Here is a 9,785-nt window from a genome sequence, read left to right on the forward strand (position 1 = left end):
CCCAGAACTCTGAACTGCTGTCCACTCAGAAATGTTTGACTTTGGCAGCAACCTGGCTGTGAGCAAACCTTAATCTGTCTGATCAGTTCTTACCTACGTGTACAACTACATGGAGTTTGGGGTTTCTTCCTTTGTTTTTTAGCTCAGTGATTTTTCTCAATGGTAACCAAAGTCAAGTAATTTATAGCTTGTGAACCTCACAAAAAGGGTTCGTTTGCAACCATATTCTGCATCTTGTGACACCAAATGGAGTGTGTGTTCTTCTATATGACTACAAAAGATTTTAGAACAGCGATCAGAAACGTGTTCTGCTCATTAATGTTTTTACAGTAGCTGCCTTAAAAGAGCTACCGTTTCCTAGAGCAAGTCATTCAGAATTCAACTACGCTCTTCAAGTTTAATAGGTTGAGCTCTTTGAGTTCCCCTACCTCCTCCTGATTGATGGTTTGTTTCTTCTTTTAATACAAAATTCAGTAAAATTTCCCACAGTGAAAAGGGTCTTTTAATTATAAAACACCAGCGTGTGGGAATGATTCAATTTACACATCAGAAAAGTTCAGTTACTTGACCATAATTTATTTTTTGTGCTGATCATTTACAGACCACAGGTTCTTCTTCCTCTGGCCCCCTCCCCTTCTCACTTTCTCTCGTTCTATGTAAAAGAAGAAAAATCTCAATACCCTGTAAAAGGCTTTAGATATTGTATCACTTAGTCATCAGAACTAGAGACTTCATTATCAGACTTTAACAGCTTTTTTCCCTTTCTCATTTCCTAGTTATGTTGTCGTATTTAATTTAAATGTGTTCCATAATTGCTGAGTAATACAGTTTTTTTTCTTGTATCTGGCAAAGGGACAGCATAAGTAAGGAGGGGTATGGTATCTCATTCATGAAACTGGGAACATAAGAGATATTACCAAGAAACTAAAAAAAGATATTTGCAGTTCTAATGTTGTGTATGAAACAACTGACCAGCTCTCTCTTTTTTTCTTTTTTTTTCTTTTTTTTTTTTTTTTAAAGTATTAATTAATACCGAAATAAAGGTCTGGAAGGGATGGAAAATTTTCATTTTTCCATGTACTTCCTCTATGCGGTATTAGTCATCATTGTTTTATTGTCAGAATATAGCTTAGGACTTGCATTGCTAGGTAAAACAGATTTTACTGGGAAAGCTTTGTAAATTCTAAATGTGATTTTCCTAGCAAAATCAGAAAAGTTAATCTTACTTTGTGCTTATTATGGTCATAAGAGAAACAAGCAGTAAAAATGTCCATAATACCATTTGTGCAAATAGTTTTAAATATATTTACAGATACGTTCTTAAATTTATTTTGGTTTTAATGAAATGTGTTTTGTGACCAAGGACTATTAAGTTAGATTATGTTCATTTCAGAATGAAAAATACATGTAGAGAACTGTAGGTATGCACCATTTATTCTAGGTTGTATATATAATTCTGGTGCAGCTGAATGCTTGAGAATATTTATTGGTTGGCTATTTGTTGCCACAGACATATGATCACAGTATCTACTCTACAAGAATACATTGCTTTAATTCTTTGCTTTTTTAAACATTTAATTTAGTCTGTTTTCTGCTTTGGAAGGGATGAATGAATGGTATTCTAGTAAAATATGTAAAACTTGGGAGCAGCAGTCATTTCTAATTCTTTTCAGATATTTGAAGGTGTTGTTTGTTTACCCTGGAATAAGTACTTAAACTAAAATAGCCAACACAAATTTGTGTTTTGTAATGTCCCAGTGAGAGAAAAACTAAAAGGCTATTTTTGTAGTATCTGTACCTGCTGCTGTTTGGAATTGCTTTTTTTAGAAATACAAATGTATCCCTAGATAAAACCTGAAAGCCAAAACTAGCATGTTTTTGTAAAATGAACCAATATAAGATGTTCTCATCCGTTGTCCTTGTGGCCATTACAGGCTAAAGGAAACCAGGAATTCAGAATCCAGTTTGATTTTACAAATTTAAATTTCCACTACTGCAGCTTTCTCTAATTCACCTGTACCTTATTGTATCCTGTTCATTAAAGGGAACAATTGGGATCACATGAGGACAGCAATAATCAAAATCAATGAATACAGTAACAGGTCTTTCCAATTCTTGTTCATACAGGCATTCATCTTAATACTAAGTACACTCAAAAGATAATTTTAAAAATTTTTTATGATCCCTGAGTAAGTAACAGGCCATCTGACTGGCCTACCCTGCTAAGTGAATGCTCTCATACAAAATCTCACAAATACTTACACGGAAGATGGATTGTACTTCTGTTACACAAAGCTAGCATCGGATATATACAGTTATTCTGTGGTTTAGTCCATTATTTTCTTTTTCTTTTTGTTTTAATACAATTGAAATCCTTTCCTCTTCTACATCACTACACCTGAAGCCATGAATAGGTAGTGGCTTCAAGTGATTTCAAGGCTGGGACACTACTGAAACATCATGTGTCCTGAAAGATGTGACCAACCCCTCAGTACTCCTGCTGCTGGTCTGGTGCAGCAGCTGTCCTGTGCTGATTCACTTGGTTCTTCCTGGGGTTCTTTTGGTATTCCCCATAATGAATTCCAGGTCTGTTTCATTGGTCAAGTAAACCTGTAGCATTATTCCCACAAAGTCTGTGTTTCTGCAGTTGTCAGCACTTCCCAACAGTGCAAGTCCTCAGTAGAAACTGCAACTGCAGGGGCAAAAAATAAAAAAAGTCCTGGTATCAAGAGGTTCTCTATTGGAAGCAATTTTTAATGTTTAAATCCCTATTCTTCCCGACCATTACCTTATGATTATTTACTACTGTAAACAGTAAGCTAAAATCAATAACCCTGTACAGAACTTATTAATTTCAATGAAAGTCTTTGCTCACATTTTTTGTCTTTTTTTTGTGATCATTTATTTTCAACTCCTCTTTTGCTTAAATACTAGCATTTTGTATGAATTGTATTCAGGACAGTCACATGATGTTGTATGCTCTGTTAAAGGTTGGTATTTTAGTAGAGGTTTCTATATTTAATAGATGTTCTGATTATACAGTTTTATGGCAGCAATTATTGTTGCAACCTTTTTTTCTTTTCTGTTTTCCTTCCTTGACAATGTACCTGAGTGTTGAGTGTCCATTAAGATTGCAGTGTTCTCACCACAATACAAAGAGCTTATGGTTTCCAGTATGTTGTATAAACTTTTGGACATCCAAGGAATTTTTCCTTTAGTGGGTAGGGGTTACAGTGACTTAGTCTCTCCTGTTGTAATTTGACTGTCTGTGCACTAAATATTGCAGCATCCCAGACCCTTGAATTGCTGATAAGAAAATCAGAGGTGAATTCCCAGCTGATAGTAGAACCATCTCCCTGGTATACACACACTTTATTCTTTTGTTTTGTGGTTTGTTTTGCTTTTTTGTTTTTTTATTACAGTTAACCCTCTCTGTGATCACTGTTTAAATGCAGGTATGATTCCTGCACATCAGTATCAAGTTTTTGTCGGGCTACCTATATTTATGAGCTGTAGAGAGGCATGGCAGTGGAAATAATTTTCTCAAGTTGTCCTCAAAAAAATAAACAGGTATCATACTCAATCTTTTGAACTGTCATCTTCTCACAGCAATCAGTCAGTCACCGTGTCACTAGATGGATGTTTTTATATTTTTAGATGTTTTTATCGTCTTTGCACAAAATTTCACTATTTGGCATATTAGTTGTAAATCTGAGAAATTATTTGTCAAAAAAAAAAAACCAAAAAAACCCATAGCCATGGGTAGGGAGTGGTTGAAGAAGAGTTTCAAATCTTCTGTGCCATCAAAGCTGAGGTCCCACTCTGAAGTCCTGAGATGCAAATCAGGTTAGCCTGGGAGTCTCACAGGCCTGAATACCTGGACATAATTGCTTTTCTGAACAGACTACTTCTCATTCTTTCCAGTCAAAATCCAAGACAGGATTAGTGATGGTGCTAGTTTCTATCTTATAAAACTATTTCCTTGAAAGTGGAAAAACTTCTGTGTCCTTCTCAAAATCACCTATCTCACTTCTGAGCAGGAGGAGGAAGGATTATGATATAGCCCAGTGCGTTGTGTAAATAGTTCTGGAAATATGGATTGGAGCCAGGATTTTCCTATCCTGGTCAGATTTCACAGTTTCAAGGGAAATTTTTCCATCTCTATCATTCTTAGTCATGGAGAAATTGCTGTACCTCCCATCCACAGCCCCTGTTGAAAACCTCTTCTTGAGATGTACTAATTTATTAATTCAATCTCTCAAGCCAAAGAAGATATTAAAGCTATTAAATTTTAGCCTATCATCACAATCAAAATCATATTTTTAATCAGAAGTGGTCAGAGCAATTTGATCAGTAATTAGCTTGATTTCATCAGGTTATGAAGCAGTTTAACAGCAGAATAAAGTAAAGAGATGCCTCCTTTGTAAAGCTCAGGTGGAAAGCAACTGCTAAAACACATCCCTGTTTTGCCACAAAAGCAAGATCCTGAACCTCTTGGGATTCCAGCAGAAAATGGACATGAGCCCTTGTTCTTGAGCCTCATCACAACCTGCTGGCATAGCCACAAGCAAGAGACAGTATTTGCAGAGACAGGGCTGTTTGATCAAGGCAGGGATGACCTCATGCGTACAGGTCATCAAGTGGCTCACTGTGAAGTACTCTGGGGAAATACCTCCACTGCAGATGTGGCACTTAGGGACATGGTTTAGCAGTGGACTTGGCACTGCTGGGTTAGCAGCTGGACTTGATGGTCTTAAAGCTCTTTTCCAGCATCAGTGATACTGTGATTCTCTTTTTCTTTTTTTCCCCTTTAAACATGAAAACTTGTCTTTGTCCTTAGGAACCGTTTCTGTCTTTATTGGTAGGATTGTCCTTCAGTGCATTAGCAGAGATAACAGGTGAAGTCATGGGCTCCCTTTCAGCACACAGAGCAATGGGGGAAAGCACTGTGCCTAGGGAAGTCCAACATCAGCACAGTCCAGCATTTTCACTACTGTCTTTTAGGCAAAACTTGCTTTTAGTTCTGCGGCTTGTTGACAGACATTAACAGAGATGTTATTCAGTCCAGGATCAGAGTAAAATTCCCAGGTGATAAAATCTAGAAAATACTGTCATTGCTTGTCTGTAAAAAAATCTATACTAACTGGATAGCAGAATAGTAATGTTTTACTTTCTATGTAGAAAACCACACTTTTTTTTCAGGAAAAATGTTTACAATTGAATAGAAGTTGGGGTTTGTCACATATTGTGAATATAGTTGAACTAATTAGGGTGTGGGTGTTTTGAGTAGTGCACTAGATAAAAAAGAGCAATTATTTTCAAGCCAATGAGCTATTGTTTCAAAAAGCATTTTGTTATTTTCCTTCAAGAGACTAAAATCTCATTTTTGTGGTTTCTTATGGCTCTTTGAACAACTTTTTAAGGCTAATTTGTGATAGATTTTGTACTGTGATTTTTTTGTATTTAGTCTGCTGAAACCATCTAACCTGAATAGCCCAAGGGAGCTAAGTCAGGAAGCACAGAAATCAAGAAAATGTGAAATTAGTACTTCAAGCTGAACCAGAAGGTAGTAGAACTCAATTTTTGTTGAAATAACAAAGTGAGTATTTTTATTAAAAAAAACAAAGAACTTATTTTTTCCCCAGCATTCTGCTTTTGTGTTAATAAATTGTGAATTCTGTAGGTTTTGTTTAAAATAGGAAACATCATTTGAATTTTTGATGGTGCGATGTAGTTCAACAGTCTTTATAGGAAGGGGTGGAGTTTCCTGAAAGGGAAGTTTGATCTCCAGATCAATTCTGAAGAGGTCTGAGACATAGTCTTCATTGAACAGCGACAGCAAAGGACATTCTCATGCATGCTACACTTCTGAGTTGATGGCAAACTGGTCTCAACTTCAGTGGTCATCCCTATCCTTTCCTACAGCATGTGACAGATACCGAGAAGAGGCTTTGCACTGGCTCAGTGTGCTTGAGGCTACTGCACAAATTATGTTGCTCACAAAGTCCATATTAACATTAAAGTAAGACAAGCAGAAAGGTGAATGGAAGCTTTATGGATGTCAGTAAGGTGGTCGTCTATCTGATTTTCCTTTTAATAGAAAAAAACAAATAAGGAGAGATCATTTGAATGATGTAAGTCAGTGAACCAGCTGAAACTCACTAGAAATTAGGGAACTGCTTGGCTATACAGAGACCCCCCCAGGAATTTTGCAGCAGTATATAAATTAAGTACCAAAATCCAGACGTACAAAACTCCATGTTAAAATTTTAATACACTTGATAATATCTGTGTCAGACACTATAAAGTGGTATAAAATATATGCTAATTTAGTAATTTGTTATGAACCAGCCACATGGGTAATGCTTTTTATATTAAAGTAGGGATCTTCAATGGGGTCCTACTGAGTTTTAGGAAAGTCTCCAAAAATTGCAACTCCAGCACATGTGAAGCTCAATGTGAATGTAGTTTGATTGCAATTTGGTGGTTTTAAGTGCAACTTCGATACATACTGTTTCACACCCCAATTGTCAGCAATGACGTTAACTATGCTGTTAAAAAAAAAAAAAAAAGAAAAAAGTTAAAAAGTGAAGGATTGTATTCCTCTTGTCTGCTCACTGTGCAGTTGATGAAGATAGTTATGTATTTAGTGACTGAGACTGAGCCTGCTGTAAGAGGTAGTACAAGCTACCTTCTTCAAGTATTTAAAAATATGATGACCGTGCCTGAGTACCCAAGCTCCAGGTGTGATTTTGGAGCCTTGGCAGGTATTTCTGTTACTGAATACATATCTATCATGTGGGAAAAAACGGTCTAATCTCAGTTGTAAATGCTGAGAATTACATGTCACTTCCCTTCAAGCAATAAATGCTCTTTTGTCTATCTAGATTTTGTTATATGTTTTTCACAATAATTCCTAACAGTGCGCTATGTCATTAAAATATCAAAATCTAATAAGTCAGCTGGCAATAAATGGAAAAAATGAAATCCATAGCAAAGATTAGTGATATCTAAAAGTGGTTTATGGGTCCTAGTGGGATTCCTCCTTTTTTAACAACAAAGTGCGGAGTGAAAGAATATGCACAGCTTACTTTGTCTTCCTATTTCTTTTGATCTGAAAGAACAATCAGATAAGGCTGATTTCTGAAGACAGTTCAGAATGAACAGATCTCAGTTGCCCCCAGTGATAACCATCATTGTCAACAGGAGGCATTCCAGGTACTGACACTAGAGCCTTAAATGTTCAGATACTGAACATTTTATCTTTTATTTTAAAAACTACTGCTGGGAACTCTCTTTATAGAATGCAATGGATGATGAGTATTTAGAAGAAGAATGAACCCTGAAGGAGAATAAAGCTCAAGCCTCAGAGACTGTCACTGAACACCAGAAGGACAGAATAATTTAAGGTTACGGTGGGGAATTTCATGCACACAGAAAACCTGAAGCTGTGAAAAATGGAATGATAGAACTCAGGAGTTACAGTCTACAAAACGAAAATTAAAATTATTTAAAGGCCTTGGCCCTAGTGGGCTTTTGTCCAGATTAGTGAACATTCTGTCAGAGTTCAGCAACACTAAGTGCTTTTTCATAGGTAAGGCTCCAAACTGGACTGTGTTGATAATCAAAGTGGAGGTATCTGGATTAAACCAGTATGCAGAAGTGCTAATAGCTGCTTGCTTTAAGCCGTGTCAGTTAACAGGTGCTAGCAGTTCCTCTTCAGCTCTCAATCTTTGAAGAAAATACTGATTTTTTACAGGATGTGACAATTTGGTTTTATGTGACTCAGGTACGTTGTACAAAACTCATTGAGCAAGGCACAATGCCAGGCAGTTGCTGTGAAAACTGATCGTTTACAAATGTAAAAATGATAATTTTTTTTCTAATTTAAGGGTACTAACACCTTTCCCGCTGCATAATGCTGCTGATTTTTTTAAAATTAGTAGTTAACTATTTTTGTGATTATCTAGGTTATTACTGATACCTTAAAACACCTGAAAAATATAAAAAATATAAAAATATAAAATTAGTATATATAGAGAAATATGGAGTTGTTATAGATTTAGTCAAACCATACTGTTAGTTGTGAGTATGTGGGCAATATTTCTTTTGTTTAAATGTAAAGAAGTTTTAAAATTATATAGTTTTTACTAGTATCTGACTAGACTTGAGTAGGAGGTAGTGAATCTTGTAGTCCAGTAGGATCTTTCAGAGTGTTGATATGCCAAATTCAGGTGCTGATGAGTTGATGACCACATTTGTGATTATGAATGTCTGTGGGTAATAAAGAAGATAAAACATGTATTTGAAAGTCACAGACATTGAGAAGTAGAACTAAAGGTCTCCTCTCTTCTCCCTCCCTCCAATACCTTGGTTTATTCCTTGATCTTAACAGCAGTTGCTCCTTGTGTGAGAAGTGCATGGCTTTTAGGACACGTTCAGTGTGTCTCCTTGGGCTGGCTCTTCCTATAGGTACTCTTGAGGCCACACTGCCCTGTTTCCTAAGCACACAGGAATGCCTGCATTTCCCTGGGTTTCCTTTGTTGGTAAGTCACTGCCAGTTCTGACCTGCAAGGAAAATACAATTCCCTAATATTCTCATATATCTCTCAAAACTGCTGGAAGTCTTTCTGCAGGCACATCCGAGCAAGTAGAAGCACCAGGTTACTTTTGGGAATTTCATGTGTATCTCTCTGGCATTCAGTTTTTCTATCACCCAGCAGTGCTATCTGTTAGATAATGTTCCAGGAACACAATTGCAAACAAAGAGTTGTACACAACATGAACATAATTACTTGGCACACTGTTCAAAAAAGGTTGCAATGATGGCAGGTGTGAAATACGATTTCTTATTTATGTATCTTGAAACAATTTTTTCAAATGCAAATGTAATATAACAGGTGCACAAGTAGAACAAGTATCACTTTGGCTCATTGTGTTTTCCAAACAGTTTCTTAATAGATGTGCATGAAGGCAATTGAAAACACTGCATAGAAAACATGTGGAAGTACCTGTGAACTTTAAGATGGGTTCTAGGTTACACATAATTTAGTCTGTGGGGTGAAACGCATTTTAAATGAAAAGACTTAAATCTGAAGAGACAGTTCTCTTTAAATAATGCAAAGTTAAGCCAGCTGGGACCTTCAGAATTTTGACAAGATTTTTGTGTATTGAGCAGATAAACTCGACCATTATGCTGATGTTCTCTACTGCTAGCAAACATGGACCATTAGGTGGCTGGAGATTGAAACTGTGCTGTGGGCTTATATAAAACTAGAGAGCTCCATCTTACATTTAAAATACGTAGAGCAAAAACCTGATGCAAAAACACCTCCGTATTTTCCCCCTCAAAATGCCAAATCTCTCTTAATGTAGTGAGTTTTTATCAATGACACTGATCTGAAATCGCACCTTGCTGATCTTTTTGCACAACTGCAAGGCCTGTATATTGCATTAATTTTTATGTAAAGTTATACAGTGTTGACATATTCTGTAGCCCTTCTATGACAGGGCAGTATGAAAACCTTTCTTTCCATGCCTACCAAAGAAATCATTGGGGTTAAATGACAGGGCTCTACCAGTGATTTGCCTGTCACGGAGAACTGTAAATTGTAGCCTGTCTCCAGGATAGTGTTTAGACACATTCTGAGATTAATGGTTTTGCATAGACACTTTGGACTTCAAATGATTTTGACATAAGCTCCATCAAGAAGATTCTTCCAGTTTGAACTCAACTGAAAGTGATTTGCATTTCAGTTATGTTTATATGCAACTTTTTTGGTACA

At 36.4% G+C, this 9,785-nt stretch overlaps 1 long non-coding RNA gene across 1 annotated transcript; it reads left to right on the plus strand.

Annotated features, from left to right (window-relative positions):
- The first annotated feature begins 5,465 nt into the window (after nt 1–5,465).
- On the plus strand, nt 5,466–8,193 carry LOC146438273 (uncharacterized). The gene is made up of 3 exons (XR_014852053.1): nt 5,466–5,566; nt 7,122–7,218; nt 7,304–8,193. It is a non-coding gene; the product is annotated as an uncharacterized LOC146438273 (long non-coding RNA).
- Nucleotides 8,194–9,785: the final 1,592 nt, after the last annotated feature.

This window comes from Lichenostomus cassidix, chromosome 4 (genome assembly GCF_008360975.1).
Source record: "Lichenostomus cassidix isolate B80296 chromosome 4, HeHo_3.0, whole genome shotgun sequence".
NCBI classification, from domain to species: Eukaryota; Metazoa; Chordata; class Aves; order Passeriformes; family Meliphagidae; genus Lichenostomus; species Lichenostomus cassidix.